We start from the raw sequence: 21,929 nt of genomic DNA, 5'->3' as shown, positions 1-21,929 counted from the left end.
GAGATTCTGGATACAAAACAAGCCATGACAGGTGATGTCATGCCCCGTTACGTGGCTCACATAACTGTAGTAATGTTCTTGTATATGTATTGTATGTACTAGCTGTATTGTATGTTCTCTCTCTGTCTAGTATGTATGTATGTTCTCTCTCTGTCTAGCATGTATTGTAATGTATAGTATGTACTAGCTGTATTGTGTGTTCTCTCTATGTCTAGCATGTATTGTAATGTATAGTATGTACTAGCTGTATTGTGTGTTCTCTCTCTGTCTAGCATGTATTGTAATGTATGTTTCATTGTTCTAGTAATAGTTTTAGTAACTTCCTAAACTATACCTATTATAGTTTACTAGTGATGTTGTTTGTATGTATGAACATGTTTGTATACCTTTGCTACCCAAAGGTATTGAACTGAACGAAGGAACTTTTATATCTATACACATATACATAACATATAACTAAGATTCAAACGACCTTCGGACAAATGACCGATACCCTAAGTCCACAACCAAACAAGGAACAGGACGTAAGGTGAGCTATCAGTCCTAAGTCCTTTCAATCCTACTTATATAACTATATCTATATAGATACACATTTAACAGAATATAAGTTTAAAAGAGCTTAGTAAAAGTAATTGACATGTAAAAGGGTTTGCAAAACAGTTTGAAGTAGTTTGTTTGATAATACAGTTTGAAAAGTAAGAAATCCACATGTTTGGTAGTTATTAATCACATGTGATTGATATAATAACTATAATAGTTCAACTTGTATCCCCCCCATAAAAGCATTTAAAATCAATTAAAAGGTTGATTAAAGGGTATTAACTCACCTGTAGTGAGTGGTTTGGATGAACGGATGGTATAGGATGCTAAGTGTCAAGTGAAGACTTGAGCACACACAAGGATCCTAGTTAACATATAGTAACACATATATGTATCCAATTAATCATTTAACAACTAATTAACCAAGTTAAGACACACTAGGACATGAAAAACACCTTGATTCAAGTGTTATAAGTACTAAGGATTGCATCTAAGGGTTGTAGGGCCTTGCTTTTGAGTTTAAGGTCCAAGGGTAAACCCTTTTGGAGTTTACGGTTTTGGGACCAACTCCCATGGAGTTTACGGTCGTAAACCCATGAGTTTACGGTCGTAAACCCATGGTAACTTCTACCATTTCATGTTTTGAAGTCTTATAAGTCATAATGAAGCATCCTTACTTCAAGTCTAAGCCTTAGGAAGTGATTGTGGCAACATTTCACCCCTTTGTAGAGTTTACGGCCCATGGACCATTTCTCCATGAGTTTACGGCCGTAAACTCTAATGGTCCTTGATGTTTTCGATGTTTAAGGTCCTATACACTTCAAGGATGTGATCTAGACTAGTATCCAAGGCTTGGTAAGGGACTAGGGCACACAATGGCCCTTTCATTAGGGTTTACGGTCCAAGAACATGTTTGGACCGTAAACACATTTGATCTTGTGTTTCTTTGTGTTTACTAGTTGATTAAGAAGTGTAACAAGCCTTATAACACACTAGGGTTAGAGTACTTAAAATAAAGGAGTTTGAAAGGGTGTTAAAATTCCAAGAGCACTAGTGTGTGTTCTTGGTGTTCTTGGTGAAATGAAGAACACTTGAAGATCTACACAAATGGAATGATTTCATGGATGAAATCATGTAAGATCACTAGATTAAGGAAGATATCAACTAATTAGGGCAAGAAACACTTACAAAGTTGAAGATCAAGAAGGAAAATCGGATGATACTTGAGAGGATTTGATGTTCTAGCTTTTGAAAGTGTGAAAAAGGTGAGTAAAATGACTAAGTGTCATATTTATACTCTTTAGAGTTTACGGCCGTAAACACCATGTTTGGGCCGTAAACTCCAAACTCTTGGAGTTTTGAGACTTTATTGATGCATAATAAAACCTAGGGTATCCTCTCTCCAGTTATCTCTTGAAGTACTAAGCTTTAAAACACTCAAACTGACTCCAAAAAGCTTAACAGTTAGCAGAAACAGTTCTGACTTCTATTGAAGTCAATGGTTGTACAGAATAGAAATTTCGGGTTGTCACAGGTTATTAGTCCTAAAACTTTTAAATCTTATTTATATAAATATATGTATACTAGTATGATTTTTGGGGAAAAATATAAGTTTATAAAAATATTTAAAAGAAGCTTAATATTTTGAAATCCATTTTGGGTGACTTGATGTCATTTAGAAATTATCATTTAAAACCATCTGATTTGATAATAACTGAAATCCATTTTGATAAGATATTAGAAAATCACTTGTTTATAACACAAAAACTTGGTGTTAGACTTGTATCCCCCCCCCCCCCCAAAAAAAAAACAGTAAAAACTATGAAAATACGGGGGTATAAACTCACCTGCAGTGAGTGGTTACGAATGAAAGTTCGGTTTGTAGGATGCTAAGTGCCAAGTGAATACTTGAGCACAACGGATCCTAATAAGCATATATTAGCACATATATGTATATAATTAGTCTTTATACAACTAATCTTGAAAGGAAAACACCCTAGGACTTAGAAAACACTTAGATTGAAGTGTTAGAAGCACCATAGGTTGTATAAAATGGGTGTACGGCCACACAGGGGCGTGTACGACCACCATGTGTGCTGCCCATTGGGTGTGCGGCCTGGTGTGTGCGGCCATGGAGTGTGCGGCCGCACACTCCTAGGAAAAATGGTCAAAAACGTTATTCCAAGGTCATATCTTGCATCCCCTAAGTGTCCTTGATCATGTGCTAGCATACAACTTGAGTTTGAGGCCCTTAAGCACTAAAATAAGGGGTGTACGGCCACATGGGTGTGTGCGGCCGCACACTCCTTGATGATAATGTTCTGGACGTTTTCTAAGGCTCAAATCTAGCAAATAAGATGCAGGAGGAGGGTACTTACGATGTAGAAGTGTTTAGGGGTGTTTGGAGCCCAAGAACTTAGTAGGTGGTCTTGGTGTTCTTGGTGAAACTGAAGAACACTTGAAGATCTACGAAAATGGAGTGATTTCATGGATGAAATCACTGATCTACACTAGATGGAGTAAGGAATCAACAAATCAAAGGAAAGAAACACTTACCACTTGAAGATCTAGCTGAAAAATCGGGAGCTACTTGAGAGAAAACGAGTTCTGGTCTTGGAGGGTGAAAAGGTTTGAATGAAGGCCAAGCCTTAACTTTATAGTCGTGAGTGTGCTGCCAGAGGAGGGGTGTGCGGCCGCACACCCAAGTGTACGGTCGTACACTCCTTAAGTTGGAGTGTTTGGCCAACTTTTGGGTCGGGTGAACTTGCGGAACCCAAATCTAAGCTCTAACTTGAAGATACTAGGTTTAGAACATTTAAATTGACTCAAAACAACGCTAGAAGGTAGCAGAAACGATTCTGACTTTGATTGATTTGAATAACAGTACAATATAGATATTTCGGATTGTCACACGCTTGTATATATAAATAAAGTTATCCTGTCGCGATTGTAGCTAGCAATCGTAGGTGCGGGTGTTAGCCCCGTATTGATCTATACATTTCATTCTGGCTCTCGCAAGATTAAGGATTATAGGTTCGGGGTAGCCAAATTTAATCAGGCTAAGGATGAATAATAAAAGCTCCCTAACACATTTAACATTAGGTGTTTTATCTTTTCTTTAACTCTCTTACTTAATAACTCCTATAATTATCACTATATAATTCTTTTACTTTATATTTGATAATTATAATCTATATATCTCATAATTATCTTTGTATATATATATATATATATATATATATATATGTGTGTGTGTGTGTGTGTGTCTATATATATATATATATATATATATATATATATATATATATATATATATATATATATATATATATATATATATATATATATATATATATATATATGTGTGTGTGTGTGTGTGTGTATATATATATATATATATATATATATATATATATATATTAGTGTATATATATACACCATAATTATGGTTGATTTAAAACAGGATATTTGAGCAGAGTAACGACTAGGTACAGTGCATAACCCTATAATTAACCATCATTGCTTCTAGGTACTTTGTTATCCTAGGAAATTGACCGGTATAACATCTAGGTAAACTCTTTTCCTAGACTATTGGGTATCATAACTTATAGGCATAATATCATACCTTACAACTAGGTAGAGTATCTTGTTGGATTTTTGTATACTACGACATCCTATGGTGCACATACAACCCTAAATGCCTTGGATCTATGTTTTCTCTAATTATACATGTAATGGTGTTTCCAAATCATTAAGCCCATAACTAGCATGAAATTGACATAAATAATATATAATACTAGTTAGGATGACATACCTTTTATGTAGCTTGAAACCTTGTTGTATTTGGCCTTAAGAGCTTAGCACCAATAGTATGAAATGCCTCAAATGCCTCACAACACACCTAGGACAAAAGTGGCTCTTGAGAGAGAATTCCTTCCACACCAAAATCAACTCCATGAGCTCCAAGAACTATAAGTGTGTGGGCGTTTTTTGGCTAAGGAGTACATATTTATATGTTGGATTCCAAGGGTTCTGGGTATAAACCAAGTCCATACCAATGGGTATTATGATCCATGGTTCATGTGGCCCAAGTCTTTATGTGTCCATACATAAACTTGGTCCCACATGGATCATAAGCCCAACACATATAATGTCACACCCCAAAACCAGAACGGCGGAAACGTTCTGGGGTGGAGGACGTCATGTACAGTATCATAACAATGCATAATAGTAAAGACAAGCAACAACATCCATTGCATTAATATAATAATTGTAATACAAGCGTGTTCTGTATAGTTTGTAAGACACCAAAAATGTATAATCAGAATAAAGATGAGTCTTGTATGTTCTCCATCTTCTCAAAAGCTTCATTTGTACCTGTCTAATGATGACCTGAGAATACAAGTTATTTTGAAAGAGTTTATCAGCATAAAGCTGGTGAGTTCATAAGTATTTAGTGTCATGGCTTGTATAAAAATGTTTGTAACAACTTAATGTAGTAACTGATTTCAAGTGTTTGTAAATAGTATACTCCCTAGAAAATCCTATATTTTCCAGTAAAAATGTAGTCTTCTACCAAGACCCGATTGTTTGTATGTTTGTTCTTTCGTAATAATCAGAGTTTTCCCCAGTGAAACCATTAATGTGAAAATATAGTTTTAGACTTCACTCATGAAAGGTGATTACCAAATAAATGAATTAAGGGAAGATAATGTTTTTCCTCAGAAGTGACACTACTGGTCATAAAGTAATAAAATACGGACTCCAGGTAGTACTAAATGTACAGTACACCTCGGGGAGTCTAAGATAGTGAAAATGTAGACTCCAGGTGGTATTAAATGAACAATATGCCTCAGAGAGTCTATTTTACCTTTAATTCTTAATTGGTTAATTAAAGGTTTGAATGTGAACTCGTATGTAACCATGCTAATCGACGACTGAATAACTGATGACCCTCCAGGTCGTATGTAGTGAGGTAACATTCTGTCACCCCTTGGCCTTATCGACTGGGACTGTAGCTTGCAGTCGGGATGTGGGAGTGTCTGTCCTGTATAGATCTATACACATAATGCCCGCTCTCCCTCTAGGAGATTCTGGTTACAAAGTGATAGCACAATAAAGTGTCGTATCGAGAAGTAGTATGTCACATTCTGTTTATAGTATTCAAATGTTTATGTAGTATGTCATAGTGTAGTAATGTTTTCTCTGTATTAGTGTATAGTATGTTCTCTTGTATAATGTATAGTATGTTCTCTTGTATAGTATATAACGTGTATTGACTCATAACTGTACTGGCTCTTGTATGTGACGTTGTAATAGTAGTAGTGCGTAGTAAAACCTTAACTATATATATTATAGTTAAATAGTATTGTTGTAGGTATGCCTTTGCTACACAAAGGTACTGAACCGAAGTGGTAGCTTTTATATCCAACACATATATATATGATATATAACTAAGATTTCAACGACATTCAGACAAATAACAGGATACCCTAAGTCCACAACCAAACAAGGAACAGGAAATAAGGTGAGCTATCAGTCCTAAGTCCTTCAAGTCTTACTTATATAAATATATTAGTGTAGATATGAGTTTGAAAACAATGTAAGTTTAGAAGAGTTTGGAAACAGTTTTAGTATCTAAAAAGTTTAATAAATGGTTTTGAAACGCTTGAAAACCATAATTTTGATAGTAGCTTGAAAGTAGTTGTAAATCTTTATGTTTGTTCTAGTCATTAAATCACATTTGATTAAAGCAATAACTAGAATATTTCAACTTGTATCCCCCCCCCCATAAAGCATTTAAAATCATTTCAAAGGTTGATTAAGGGGTATGAACTCACCTGTAGTGAGTGGTTTGGGTGGAAGTGTCGGATATGATGCTAAGTGTCAAGTGAAGACTTGAACACACACACAGATCCTATTCAACATGTAAAGATATATACATGTATCTAATTAGTGGTTATAACACCAATTAAGCAAGTATAAACACCCTAAAACATGGAAAACACCTTGGTTCAAGTGCTAGGAGTATTAAGGGGATGTATCTAAAGAGAGTATGGCCTCACATTGGAGTTTACTGCTGGTAACACCATATGAGTTTATGGTTTATGGTCATTTCCCCCATGAGTTTACGGTCGTAAACTCATGGTAATTAGTATCATTGTGTGTTTTAGGGTCATACAAGTCAAGGTTAAGCATCCTATGATCAAGTCCAAGCCTTAGGAAGTCATGGTGGCTCAATGGCACCAATTTATAGAGTTTACGGCCCATGGACCATTCCTCATGAGTTTACGGCCGTAAACTCTATGTGTTCTTGAACTTTTTTATGTTTAAGGTCCTAAACACTTCAAGGAAGTGATCTAGACTAGTATCCAAGGCTAAGGAAGGGACTAGGGCTCATATGGCCCCCTTATTAGGGTTTACGATTTATGGACCAACTCTCATGGAGTTTACGGTTTTGGGTTTACGGTCCAAGTGGGTTTACGGCCGTAAACCCATGTTAAGTCCTACCATTTCGTGGTTCAAGGTCTTTAGCTCATGCATGAAAGGTTCTAGTCCATTATCCAAGCCCTAGAAGGTAATGGTGGCACATATGCACCACCTTATGGTGTTTACGGTCCAAGGAGATTGCCTTGACCGTAAACCCATGTGTTCTTGGGGATTCTTGGTGTTTTTCCATGGTTTAACAAGTGTTCTAAGTAAATAACTAGTTAGGAGGAGTGTACTTACTTATAGGAAGCTTGTAAGAGTGTTTAAGGTGCAAGAACACTAGTGTGTGTTCTTGGTGTTCTTGGTGTTTTGAAGAACACTTGAAGATCTATGAAAAAGACAAGATTTCATGGATGAAATCATGTATAACTAATAGATGAAGTGTTACAACAACAAATCAAGAGAAGAAACACTTACATTTTGGAAGATTGGGAGAACTATGATATGATACTTGAGAGAGAATCTTGGGTGTTCTTGAGCTTGGAAGTGAGAAGTGGGGAAAATGAGGAGTAAACTCATGCCTTAACCCTGAGTTCATGGTCAAAGGGGAGTTTACGGCCCAAACTCCTCATGTTTGGCCGTAAACACCTAATTAAGGTGTTATTTGTTTATTTGTTACACATCACTCCTAGAAGATACTTCCTTTTATTTGTTCGTTTGACTAATTTAAAATAAAAACACCCAAACGGACTTTAAACTGGCTAAAAATTAGCAGAAATGAACTTGACTATTATTTGTATTGCTTGACTGCAGGGTTTGTACAAATAGAAATTTCGGATTGTCACATCATCCCCCTGTTAGAGGGAATTTCGTCCCGAAATTAGAGTTCAAGCAACTAAGTTATTACAAATCACTAAGTAAAAAGATGAGGATATTTAAGTTTCATTTGATCCTCGCGCTCCCATGTGAATTCCGGTCCTCGCTTGGCGTTCCAGCGAACCTTCACGATTGGGATGCGGCTTTGTTTCGTTCGCTTGACCTCTCGGTCCATGATCTCTACAGGTTCTTCCATGAAGTTGAGGCTCTCGTTGATCTCGATCTCGTCCAGTGGGATTACAAGAGTCTCGTCGGATAGGCACTTTTTCAAGTTCGAGACGTGGAAGGTAGGATGTACGTTACTAAGCTCGCGGGGTAAGTTGAGTTAGTAAGCTACGGGGCCGATTCTAGCGAGAATCTCGAAAGGCCCTATGTATCTTGGATTTAGCTTTCCACGCTTACCAAAACGTATCAAGCCCTTCCAGGGTGAGACTTTCAAAAGGACTCGGTCTCCCACCTGGAATTCCAAAGGTTTCCTCCGTTTGTCTGCGTAGCTTTTCTGTCGGTCTCTAGAGGCTTTCAATCGTTCACGAATCCGAACGATCTTCTCTGTCGTTTCCCGAATGATCTCCGGACCTGTGAGAGTGCTATCAGGTACTCGTCCTTTGGCTAACTGAGTGTCACCCACCTCAGCCCAGCACAGAGGGGATCTGCACTTCCGGCCACAGAGGGCTTCGAATGGCGCAATCTGATGCTCGTGTGATAACTGTTGTTGTAGGAGAATTCAACAAGGGGTAAGTGAGTATCCCATGCCTTCCCAAAGTCAATCACACAGGCTTGCAACATATCTTCTAATGTTTGAATAGTCCTCTCGCTTTGTCCGTCGGTCTATGGATGGTAGGCTGTACTCATGTCCAGCCTCGTTCCTAAGGAGCTTTGTAGCGACTGCCAGAACCTCGAAGTGAATCTACTATCTCTGTCCGAGATAATGGATATGGGAACACCGTACAGTCGTACAATCTCCCATATGTAGGTTCTTGTGAGCTTCTCCATCTTGTCGGTCTCTTTAATAGGCAGGAAGTGTGCTGATTTGGTCAATCTGTCGACGATGACCCAAATGGTATCAAGTTCACCCGTTGTCTTGGGCAACTTGGTTATGAAGTCCATAGTGATCCGCTCCCACTTCCATTCAGGTATCTCCGGTTGGTGGAGTAGACCTGATGGTTTCTGGTATTCGACCTTGACCTTGGCGCAAGTAAGGCATTTACTTACGAAGGTAGCGATCTCCGCTTTCATGTTAGGCCACCAGTATAACTTTTTAAGATCCAGATACATCTTATCTGAACCTGGGTGGACGGAATATCGAGTGTTGTGCACTTCCTTCATGACCAAGTCTCTGAAGACACCGTGTCTTGGTGTCCAGAACTGGTCCATGAGATATAAGGCTCCATCACCCTTGACTCCCAAGTCCTTATCCATTCCACGCAGGGATTCTCCCGCCACATTTTCAGGTTTTAAGGCTTCGAACTGAGCCTCCTTAATCTGTGCGGATAGATGCGAATGGATAGTTATGATTAATGACTTGACTCTTCGACCATAATATTCTTTCCGACTTAGGGCGTCTGCTACTACATTGGCTTTACCCGGATGATAACGAATTTCGCATTCGTAGTCAGTGAGTAGTTCGACCCACCGTCGTTGTCTCATATTGAGCTCCTTCTGGTTGATATGTGTTGTAGGCTCTTGTGGTCTGTGAAGATAGTGCTCTTTGTACCATACAGGTAGTGTCTCCAGATCTTCAGGGAGAACACAACCGCTCCTAATTCGAGATCATGTGTGGTGTAGTTGACCTCGTGTGTCTTCAGCTGTCTTGAGGCGTAGGCGATGACCTTACCTCGTTGCATCAGAGCACAGCCGAGCCCCTGGTTGGATGCATGGCAGTATACCACGGAGTCTTCTATCCCTTCGGGGAGGGATAGTATCGGTGCGGTGCATAAGGCTCGCTTTAGCGTTTGGAACACCTTCTCTTGTTTCTCTTCCCAGTCAAAGGCCACGCCTTTCTGGGTCAATGTTGTAAGGGGTTTTGCAATTCAAGAGAAGTTCTGAATGAACCTGCGGTAGTAGCCAGCGAGGCCTAGAAAGTGATGAATTTCCGTAGGCGTCTTCGGTGCTGACTAGTTCTCGATGGCTTTAATTTTGGAAGGGTCCATGTGGATTCCTTCTTCGCTAACCACGTGTCCTAAGAATTCTACTCTTCGGATCCAAAATTCGCATTTAGAGAACTTCGCATAGAGCTTCTCTGATCGTAAGGTTCCTAGGACTTGTCGTGAATGATCGCTATGTTCCTCCTTACTTCGAGAGTAGATAAGTATGTCATCGATGAAAACGATAACGAACTGATCTAAGTAAGGACGGCATACCCTATTCATTAAGTTCATGAATACTGCGGGCGCATTGGTCAATCCGAATGGCATCATTACGAACTCGTAGTGTCCGTAACGAGTTCGGAAGGCTGTCTTCGGAACATCCTCCTCAAGCACTCGTAACTGGTGATACCCGGATCTCAGGTCAATCTTGGAAAAGTAGCTCGCCCCTTGGAGCTGGTCAAATAAATCGTTTATGTGAGGAAGAGGGTAACGATTTTTTACTGTAATCTTGTTGAGCTCCCTGTAATCGATGCACATACGGAACGATCCGTCTTTCTTCTTCACGAATAAGACTGGTGCTCCCCAGGGTGAGAAGCTTGGTCTTATAAAGCCCTTGCTGAGCAGTTCGTTAAGTTGACCGGACAGTTCTTGCATCTCAGCATGTGCTAGACGATAGGGCGATTTGGCTACGGGGGTCGTTCCTGGAATTAAGTCGATTCGGAACTCGATTTGACGTTGCGGGGGTAATCCTGGGAGTTCTTCCGGAAAGACGTCGGGAAAATCGCGTACTATGGGGAGGTCTTTTAGGTCTTTTGTTTTCCGGTTCGTATCGACAACGTGCGCCAGGAATGCACGATATTCCTTACGCAAGTACTTTTGGGCTTGAATACTGGAGATGATACGAAGGCTCGTACTGGGTTTGTCTCCGTAGATCAACAAGGTTTCGTTACCCGGTAGGTTTAGGCGGACTTCTTTCTCGAAACATAGGATATCGGCGCGATAAAGACTCAACCAGTCCATGCCTATAATGACGTCGAAACTCTGGATAGCTACTGGTATGAGGTCGATTGGGAATGAATGATTATCTAGCGTGAGGGTACAACCTATGTAAATCTCGTTACAACTCTCTGTCTTTCCGTTGGCCATTTCTACGACGAAGGTTTCTTTTAGTGCTTGCGGTGCTTGATTATGTAAGTGTTTAAATTTATGGTTTACGAAGCTCCTCTCTGCCCCACTATCAAATAGGATACAAGCATAAGAGTTATCGAGAAGGAACGTACCCGTGACTACTATGGGGTCTGCCACGGCTTCATTGTGGCCAATAGCAAGTAGTCTTCCTGCTCCTCCCGCATTCCCAGCTTTCGGACAGTTTCTTTTGAAGTGCCCTGTCTCGCCGCACCCGTAGCAGGCCTGACTCACTCCTGCACCGGGAACCTGGGTTATGGGTTTGGGTTGCGTTCTGCAAAACCAGGCGGTAAGGCCCTTCCGGTCGCAATTAGTGCAATGCATTTCACGGCAGGGGCCGTTATGATGGAAAGAGCATTTGGTGCACTTGGGTAGGCTCCCTACATATGGTTTGGCTGGTACAGGGGCAGCAGGAGTAGTGGCAGCATGGACAGCCACCATCTGTTGTTTCTTGGAAGAGGGTTGATTTGCTTTGCCCTTCTTTCGGTCCCAACTCTTCCTTTTGTTGTCGGTCGCGTTGGTTGATGCTGGGGCAGTAGTTGTGGTTGTTGTTGGAGTAGAAGGAACCTCATGATCGATGAGCCTTTGGGCCAATTCCTTGGCACTATCAAAGGTTGCAGGGTGTGATGCTAGAACGTTCCCCCGATATGGGGGTACCAGACCCCATATGTATATTTCAATTTTCTTGCTTTCGGTGGGGACCATGTTGGGACATAGAGTCACCAGGTCGCAGAACCTGCCTGTATAATCCACTATGTCGGAACCCTGCATTTTGAGGTTCCACAGCTCCTCCTCCAGTTTCTGAATTTCGCCCCTCGGGCAGTATTCCCTTGTCATTAGGTCCTTCAGTGTATCCCAGCCCATGGCGTTAGCTGTTACCAGTGAGAGTGATTTGACATGGCCATTCCACCACGTCAGGGCCCTCTCAGTGAAGGTGCAAGCAGCGAACTTAATCTTGCTTCCTTCAGGGCATGAGCACATCTCGAAGATTGCTTCTGTTCTCTCGATCCATTGGGACAGCGCAATGATCCCTCTAGTTCCGTTGAAGTACGTAGGTTTGCAGCTGATGAAATCTTTATAGGTGCACTCCCGTGCACGTGGATAGATTTCACCATGGCTAGAGTTGGTGCCAGTCCCTGTTCCACTAACACCACCTGAGTTTACTTGGGCCATGGCGGCGGTCACAGCTGCAGTCACTGCTGCCTGAAACATCATCGCATCAAACTGCGGATGAGGTGGTGGTGGTGGAGTTTGATTTGCAGGTCTGCCCCTGGTCGGACGCGGACGAGGCGGCATCTTTTACTGGAAGTTGATAGGAATGATAACCATAGTAAGAATGAATTGTAAGTATGATGAGAGTGTTTCATGGACTAAATCGCCATAGTCCAACCATTAGATAGAGGCATAACAATAGAGTAGGGAAACACAAAGGTAAAGACCTTCCCATAGGTTTGATAACTGCCAATATTACTGGTATTAATGATGTAAAATGAGTTCGGGGAAAAATAACCTAATAGTAGGTCTTACATCAAACCATAAGGGAAAATGTTGGCAGTCTAGAAACCTAGTTAGAGTACTTTAAAAGATAGAAATGTTTTACAGACAAGTGAAACGGAGACACTGAAGAGAGAAAGGCTATTCCTTTAAGAAGAGAAAGGATGAGAAGATAATCCCCTACTGGCGACGGGCATCCCTTGGGCGAACCCTTAAGTCAGCCATGCTATCTACGCGAGAATGGGGAAAGAATAGTTAATAGTCATATTAATGTAAGATAATTATAAGATGATCGTTATTAGTTAATTCAATACCTGCATAGTGCATACCAATTACATGCAACCAAAACAGGATAGACCTTCGAATAAGTGACCCTAACTCTAAATCCACAACCAAACAAGGAACAGGAAATAAAGCAAATATCACAGATTCTAAGTCTATAGCGCCTTAGTCCCATGTAACCTTAGAGTATCCACCTAGCAACTATTTCCCTATTAGTAACGACCTTTTTAGTTTTCACATAAGTAATTTATAGTAACACAAAATACTCCTATAGTATTTTAGGTTTAAGTTATGTTCTAATATTCTTGTTGTAGTAGTGTTGGTAAGTTTTTAGACTTGTTGCAACACTACAATCATTCTTAGGCACACGCTAGTCACTCCTCGGAAAATATAGTTGATCAGGCTATATCCCCCTAGGTTTGACTATATGTCTCTAAGTATAATTGTGTTATTCAAAAATCATAATACTTTTGTTCTGTTCCAGTATGATACTGACCTTGGTATGAATAGGTGCATATATATATACTTAGTTAAATATTTTATTATTTAAAAGTATATATTCTTGGTCAGAGTGTTTTAATCCCGTTGCGTTTATAGTTCGTATATCTTTTATGGGTTGATATACTCGATTCACTATAAACAATGCTCTGATACCAATCTGTCACACCCCAAAACCGGAACGGCGGAAACGTTCTGGGGTGGAGGACGTCATGTACAGTATCATAACAATGCATAATAGTAAAGACAAGCAACAACATCCATTGCATTAATATAATAATTGTAATACAAGCGTGTTCTGTATCATTTGTAAGACAGCAAAAATGTATAATTAGAATAAAGATGAGTCTTGTATGTGCTCCATCTTTTCAAAAGCTTCATCTGTACCTGTCTACTGATGACCTGAGAATACAAGTTATTTTGAAAGAGTTTATCAGCATAAAGCTGGTGAGTTCATAAGTATTTAGTGTCATGGCTTGTATAAAAATGTTTGTAACAACTTAAGGTAGTAACTGATTTCAAGTGTTTGTAAATAGTATACTCCCTAGAAAATCCTACATTAATGTGAAAATATAGTTTTAGACTTCACTCATGAAATGTGATTACCAAATAAATGAATTAAGGGAAGATAATGTTTTTCCTCAGCAGTGACACTACTGGTCATAACGTAATAAAATACGGACTCCAGGTAGTACTAAATGTACAGTACACCTCGGGGAGTCTAAGATAGTGAAAATGTAGACTCCAGGTGGTATTAAATGAACAATACGCCTCGGAGAGTCTATTTTGCCTTTAATTCTTAATTGGTTAATTAAAGGTTTGAATGTGAACTCATATGTAACCATGCTAATCGACGATTGAATAACTGATGACCCTCCAGGTCGTATGTAGTGAGGTAACATTCTGTCACCCCTTGGCCTTATCGGCTGGGACTGTAGCTAGCAGTCGGGGGATGTGGGAGTGTCTGTCCCGTATAGATCTATACACATAATGCCCGCTCTCCCTCCAGGAGATTCTGGTTACAAAGTGATAGCACAATAAAGTGTCGTATCGAGAAGTAGTATGTCACATTCTTTTTATAGTATTCAAATGTTTACGTAGTATGTCATAGTGTAGTAATGTTTTCTCTGTACTAGTGTATAGTATGTTCTCTTGTATAATGTATAGTATGTTCTCTTGTATAGTATATAGTGTGTATTGACTCATAACTGTATTGGCTCTTGTATGTGACGTTGTAATAGTAATAGTGCGTAGTAAAACCTTAACTATACCTATTATAGTTAAATAGTAATGTTGTAGGTATGCCTTTGCTACACAAAGATACTGAACTGAAGTGATAGCTTTTATATCCAACATATATATATATATATATATATATATATATATATATATATATATATATATATATATATATATATACACACATATATATATATATATATATATATAAATATATATATATATACATATATATATATATACATATATATATATATATATATATATATATATATATATATATATATATAACTAAGATTTCAACGACATTCGGACAAATAACAGGATACCCTAAGTCTACAACCAAACAAGGAACAGGAAATAAGGTGAGCTATCAGTCCTAAGTCCTTCAAGTCTTACTTATATAAATATATTAGTGTAGATATGAGTTTGAAAACAATGTACGTTTAGAAGAGTTTGGAAACAGTTTTAGTATCTAAAAAGTTTCATAAAAGGTTTTGAAACGCTTGAAAACCATAATTTTGATAGTAGCTTGAAAGTAGTAGTAAATCTTTCTGTTTGTTCTAGTCATTAAATCACTTTTGATTAAAGCAATAACTAGAATATTTCAACTTGTATCCCCCCCCATAAAGCATTTAAAATCATTTCAAAGGTTGATTAAGGGTCATGAACGCACCTGTAGTGAGTGGTTTGGGTGGAAGTGCCGGATAGGATGCTAAGTGTCAAGTGAAGACTTGAACACACACACGGATCCTATTCAACATGTAAAGATATATACATGTATCTAATTAGTGGTTATAACACCAATTAAGCAAGTATAAACACCCTAAAACATGGAAAACACCTTGGTTCAAGTGCTAGGAGTATTAAGGGTTTATATCTAAAGAGAGTATGGCCTCACATTGGAGTTTACTGCCCATATGGTAACACCATATGAGTTTACGGTTTATGGTCATTTCCCCCATGAGTTTACGGCCGTAAACTCATGGTAATTAGTACCATTGTGTGTTTTAGGGTCATACAAGTCAAGGTTAAGCATCCTATGATCAAGTCCAAGCCTTAGGAAGTCATGGTGGCTCAATGGCACCACTTTATAGAGTTTACGGCCCATGGACCATTCCTCATGAGTTTACGGCCGTAAACTCTATGTGTTCTTGAACTTTTTGATGTTTAAGGTCCTAAACACTTCAAGGAAGTGATCTAGACTAGTATCCAAGGCTAAGGAAGGGACTAGGGCTCATATGGCCCCCTTATTAGGGTTTACGGTTTATGGACCAACTCTCATGGAGTTTACGGTTTTGGGTTTACGGTCCAAGTGAGTTTACGGTCGTAAACCCATGGTAACTCCTACCATTTCGTGGTTCAAGGTCTTTAGCTCATGCATGCAAGGTTCTAGTCCATTATCCAAGCCCTAGAAGGTAATGGTGGCACATATGCACCACCTTATGGTGTTTACGGTCCAAGGAGATTGCCTTGACCGTAAACCCATGTGTTCTTGGGGATTCTTGGTGTTTTTCCATGGTTTAACAAGTGTTCTAAGTAAATAACTAGTTAGGAGGAGTGTACTTACTTATAGGAAGCTTGTAAGAGTGTTTAACGTCTAAGAACACTAGTGTGTGTTCTTGGTGTTCTTGGTGTTTTGAAGAACACTTGAAGATCTATGAAAAAGACAAGATTTCATGGATGAAATCATGTATAACTACTAGATGAAGTGTTATAACAACAAATCAAGAGAAGAAACACTTACATTTTGGAAGATTGGAAGAACTATGCTATGATACTTGAGAGAGAAAGTTGGGTGTTCTCGAGCTTGGAAGTGAGAAGTGGGGAAAATGAGGAGTAAACTCATGCCTTAAGCATGAGTTCGTGGTCAAAGGGGAGTTTACGGCCCAAACTCCTCATGTTTGGCCGTAAACACCTAATTAAGGTGTTATTTGTTTATTTGTTACACATCACTCCTAGAAGATACTTCCTTTTATTTGTTCGTTTGACGAATTTAAAATAAAAACACCCAAACGGACTTTAAACCGGCTAAAAATTAGCAGAAATGAACTTGACTATTATTTGTATTGCTTGACTGCAGGGTTTGTACAAATAGAAATTTCGGGTTGTCACATATAAATATAATTAATTATCATAATTAGTCCACGTAGATTTAATTAGTCTTTTTTTATCACTAAATTAATTCCAAATTAAGTCTTGATCAATACTAATTAAAACATATGATTTCATATTAATATATTAGAACTTATAATATATTAATAAATCATATATAACCTTCTCTCAAGAGTCCATCCTAAATCACATATAACCTTCTCTCCGGTTGAGTACATATCACTAATAGTTATGGGCTTAGACACCTAATACAATAGTCTCCCACTTGGATAAGTCAAACTATTATTGCAAATATAAATCCAAAATCCCGACTAGCAATCGTAGCTCTTAAAAGTCGCTGTCGAACTCTGATGTAGTCAATGACGTGTCTATTAGATAAGGGATCATATATTCCTCCATTCTAGATATCATATGGACTGAGACATGGATTATAATCATTCTCTCTATCTATCTGTTGTTTCCCAATTTATGATTTATGACGACCGACTAATTGAACAAATCAAATCAGTCCAGGCCCGGCCGAGCACTTAGGGTTGTCATCACTAAATCATCGAGGGGCCCACAGATATCACTTTTATCCCTCCATGGGTAAAAGGAATGGATAAACTTCGACTCATATACTTGCTCTATCTACTCATCAAATCACACACAACAATGCTTTTTATAACACCAAGTTACTGGTGCGTTTTCACATTATCAATGTGCAACCGACTTGTAGACTGCAACTCATATCTCTCCGTTTCAAGAATATAAGATATTATCGTCTCATTATCACTCGTGATAAAATCCATGAAGTGATTCAAATGAGCGTGGTTTTAATCCAATACTCGAATCTTATTCCAGGAGCACTCATGAATACTGCAGCTATGTCTAAAACATCTAGACATACTACAGACCCATTCATGACAGTCTTGCCTCAATACCTACTTCCAAAGTATGATCGAATGTGGACGGTTTGAATAACCTAGTTATTCGGGAAGTCAAAACATGTAAAGTGAAACATAAGAATAATACTAATCCAATATGGCGTCAAAACTTTGAGTCATATTGATTACTCATTATTCATTGTATAATGTTTCAAATAATCAACTTAATACTTGAACTAAAACAATAGTTGTCCCATGCTACAAGCATGCACACTATGTTAACCTATGGTCCTTTCTTTGTGGAATAGATCAATCGAAAACATTTCAATGATGCTCATTTCATACTTCCAAATCCTTATGACAAATGTAAGAATACAAGATTCTTTGCCAAACTGTTAGATTCTAAAGTTATATGCAATGATCCTCTTGTAATGACCATGCACAAAAAGTCACAAAGACTTGGCTACAGACATTACGAAGTATTCCAATGGAGAGAAATTCCATGGAAATGAAGTCTCACATTCAAAGTACATTCCTTTGAACATCCTTCTTGCATTAAGTTTTCTAATCTTACACAGATTTAAAGAATAACTTCCACTTATGCAAACATTTCCATATTCCCATTTTGACTATCACTTCTAAACAAGAGTGGCCACTTTTCAGAATATGTCAATATGGTCCTTCGAAAATTAACACTATACTTCCAACTGTCCATGAGTAACCAAATTTGATTAAAATCTCAATTTAAGCTTTTAGAATTGGAATGAAGTATAATTTCCTTTACCTTAATTATAGCATAACAACTTTTCAAATCCTGCAACTTTGCAAATTGAAACTTTTGTTTTCTATAATTAACATTGCTAACTTGCAACACTTAACATAATAATCATGCTCCCACTAACATGATAATTGTATTCTTATCAGCATAACATTTATGCTCCCACTAGCTTTGACATGTATCCAGAAATCAGCTGGACTTCTAGAAATCAATACTTTATTGACTTTCATTACCAAAGTTCAGGTTTTTAATACGAGATGCTTCGATAAGAATTTATCTAAGCTTCCTAAAATCGTACAACTTTCCTTAGATAGCTCACATGTGTGTCTAAACAATTTTAATACTTATAGCCATAAGTCTGAAATGTTTAGACCTTTGCCATTGCTCACAATTTGAATTATGAAAAGGGATGTCGTAATCATAATTGAATTTGAGAATGCAAATATCACAATTTCTATCTCCTTAAAATCTTCTTAGTGAAAGCGTTTCCTCACCATCATTTTCATGAATCGAAGAGAAGCCTTATGACATTTATACTTTATGGTGTATGTGTTCCTATCCATGTGAATTTGTCAAAAAAAAAACATAACCACAATAGGAGGTTAGTGACAAATCCAAACTCATATGAACTGAACTTGTTCAATCTTAACTTCCTGCCACCTGGCATCACAAGGGACTACCATTGTTTCCAAGTAGTTATGCGAACAACTGAGAACTCATAAAACTCACATGCATAGTCAACTTTAACTAGAATGGGCACAAAAACAAGAATATGTCAACCCGATAGGCTATAAACCTCAAGTCGTGTGCTAGTGATAAACAATACCCTTGATTAGTTCTTGAAACTTTTCAAGATCTTTAAGACTCCCACTGACCTCTTGACATATAACATTCTCTTGTCAATAACCATTCCTTGACAAAGCAAATATTCAAGAGTTAGTGCGGATTCTTATCAAGACAAACACTTCACACAATTGGCCTTAGTTGGCCTTTGTTTTATCCAAAACATCACAGCTCACCAATTTCAAATGTACAAGAGTAGAAAACATTTTACTTTACATTTGATAAGTGTTTTAAACCTTCTTAACATTATGTCACTCGAGGCTCTATCTTGGAGTGTTACTCTAAGACTCAATTTTGGAATGAAGTATGCTTCATCTTTTGATTTAACCATTTCAACAATTCACGATTCCTCTTCTTAGTCAAACAAATGCACTAAGATGTCCTTAGATGATCAATTGTGATATGGTTTTTCATAATCATTAAGATCATCATAAAACATGATACTGAAGTACTCTCCCATCTTTTCAGATTGTAGAAACTTTTATCTTTCTGCCTAATTTGATTGTTCTCATTCGTCCGGCCATACATTTGTCCTGCCATCCATTTTCCAATATTGTTATCAATGGAATTATATAAACAACAGTTTTCACAAATCCCATTGTAAGGATACTTAAAATAAATAAAATGAAAAATTTTCCTTTTATTTTAAAATTGCGAAAAACTTATCCTTACAATGCAAATACATATGAAAACTATGTTGTTATCTATTCCTAAGCAAACTATCATAACTCCTAAGCAGCAGCTCAAAATTCTGATCTTCGAATCATGCGATCGAAATCCATCTTCGCGATCAATTCTACAAAACATCAAAATGCGACCTAGTCACATCATGTAATAAAAATCTCCAAATAGGAACTTAATAGAGTTAGACAGTGGACTTTACCTGAAGCAAAATCAAATTTTTGACTTTTACCATCCTAGTGAACTTTCAGGTAAATAAGGCAGCTTCGCAACCAATGCCCCTTCCTTTGGCAATAGAAACATGTGGACTCTTTAGTAATGGTATATGGGACTATCTCAGACTTAGCCTTTCTCTTTACCATTTGGTCAACCGGGTTGACTATGGCCGATCCCTTTCCATTGGGAAGAGAAGACATTTCTGGACTTCCAATATTTCCATTGTCAATGTCCATGTAAGTTTGGGAAGTAGATCTTCTAATCATGTTTAAATCTCGATTATGCCCTTCAAGTTTGTGACTTGGGTGCCGAGGATCACAAACAAGGAGTGAATAACCATGCAAATTAACTTGGTACACTTAATGTTACAACCATCTAATCAATGTGTCGGTTAACCACACACGCTCCATTGATCTATGATTAACATCAAGCTACCCTTTGCCACGCACTGTCAGTCCTAGATTAGTGTACCGGTTAACCACACACGCTCCACTAACGACTTAACAAGGTGCAAAGTGCAATTTCCTGCGATAGCACCAAATTCACATTTTTTCCAAGTAACTAAGATTGAAAATTTATAAGTGTTTAGTTACTTCGTACTTCATTATTCTTTTAATGAGAATTTAAATGTCCTGTCAAACCCGTTCGGCTAACGACCCTCCACCAGTCAAGGAAGCGGTGGGTGAGAGTGGACACCCATTAAACTGCCATTTTATAGGCAGTAACCTTATACCCCCCTTATATATCGGCTTCGTGAATGAGGCCTACTAACGGTAAGACTAACTTTGTTCTTATACATATAGATACATATTAAACCTATAATAGTATAATAGTATAAGGGTTGAATTTTAACTTTTAAAATTCTAAGGGTTTAATTTTGAATTAAAGTATTCATGGGGGGAAACTTTACAAATTCCAAAACTTGAGGGCAAGTTTTGAACAATTCAAAAACTTTTCAAATTCATAACTCATGAGTTTAATATAGGTTTTAATGAAAAGACTCTTGAAAATCCATAACTTAAGGACAAGTTATGGAGTCCATAAAACATTTATGAAAATGACTCTTCATTTTTCCATAACCTATGACTTAATGTGCTTTTTAAATGAAAAACTCTTCATTTTCCATAACTTTAGAACAAGTTATGGAGTTCATCAAAACCATTAAGATCAATTATTCCAATTAACACAAAAATCAAATAATTTTTCTATGAACAAGATTAAACTCATAAGCAAAGATAATTCACATCAACAATTTTCAAGAACTTAGCTAATCACATAAACTAACACAAATCTTGAAAATTTGACAATTATCCTTTATTTGGATGAGGATAATCATTACCATAGCATCAAAATCAAATTTTTTGAACAAAAACATTTTGTGGTAATGATCCAAATCCAAAACAAGCCAAAAAAAACTCGAAAATCTGCTGTCAGGGCTCCAACTCGTCGAGTGCAAGATCAAATTCGACGAGTTTGATGAATTTGTTCTTGGAATCGGCGAGTCCACTGTCCAGAAAATCAGAAAATCGATTTTTTTGCTCCGAAAACCAATAATAACATCAAATATAATAGAAAACAACTGATGGCTCTAATACCACTGTTGGATTTTTGTATAATACAACATCCTATGGTGCACATACAACCCTAAATGCCTTGGATCTATGTTTTCTCTAATTATATATGTAACGGTGTTTCCAAAGCATTAAGCCTATAAATAGCATGCAATTGACATAAACAATATGAAATACTAGTTAGGATGGCATACCTTTTATGTAGCTTGAAACCTTGTTGTATTTGGCC

The sequence above is a fragment of the Lactuca virosa genome, chromosome 8, assembly GCF_052849685.1.
Source record: "Lactuca virosa cultivar CGN04683 chromosome 8, Lactuca_virosa_CGN04683_v6, whole genome shotgun sequence".
Taxonomy (NCBI): domain Eukaryota; kingdom Viridiplantae; phylum Streptophyta; class Magnoliopsida; order Asterales; family Asteraceae; genus Lactuca; species Lactuca virosa.
This window is presented reverse-complemented; position numbering follows the sequence as displayed.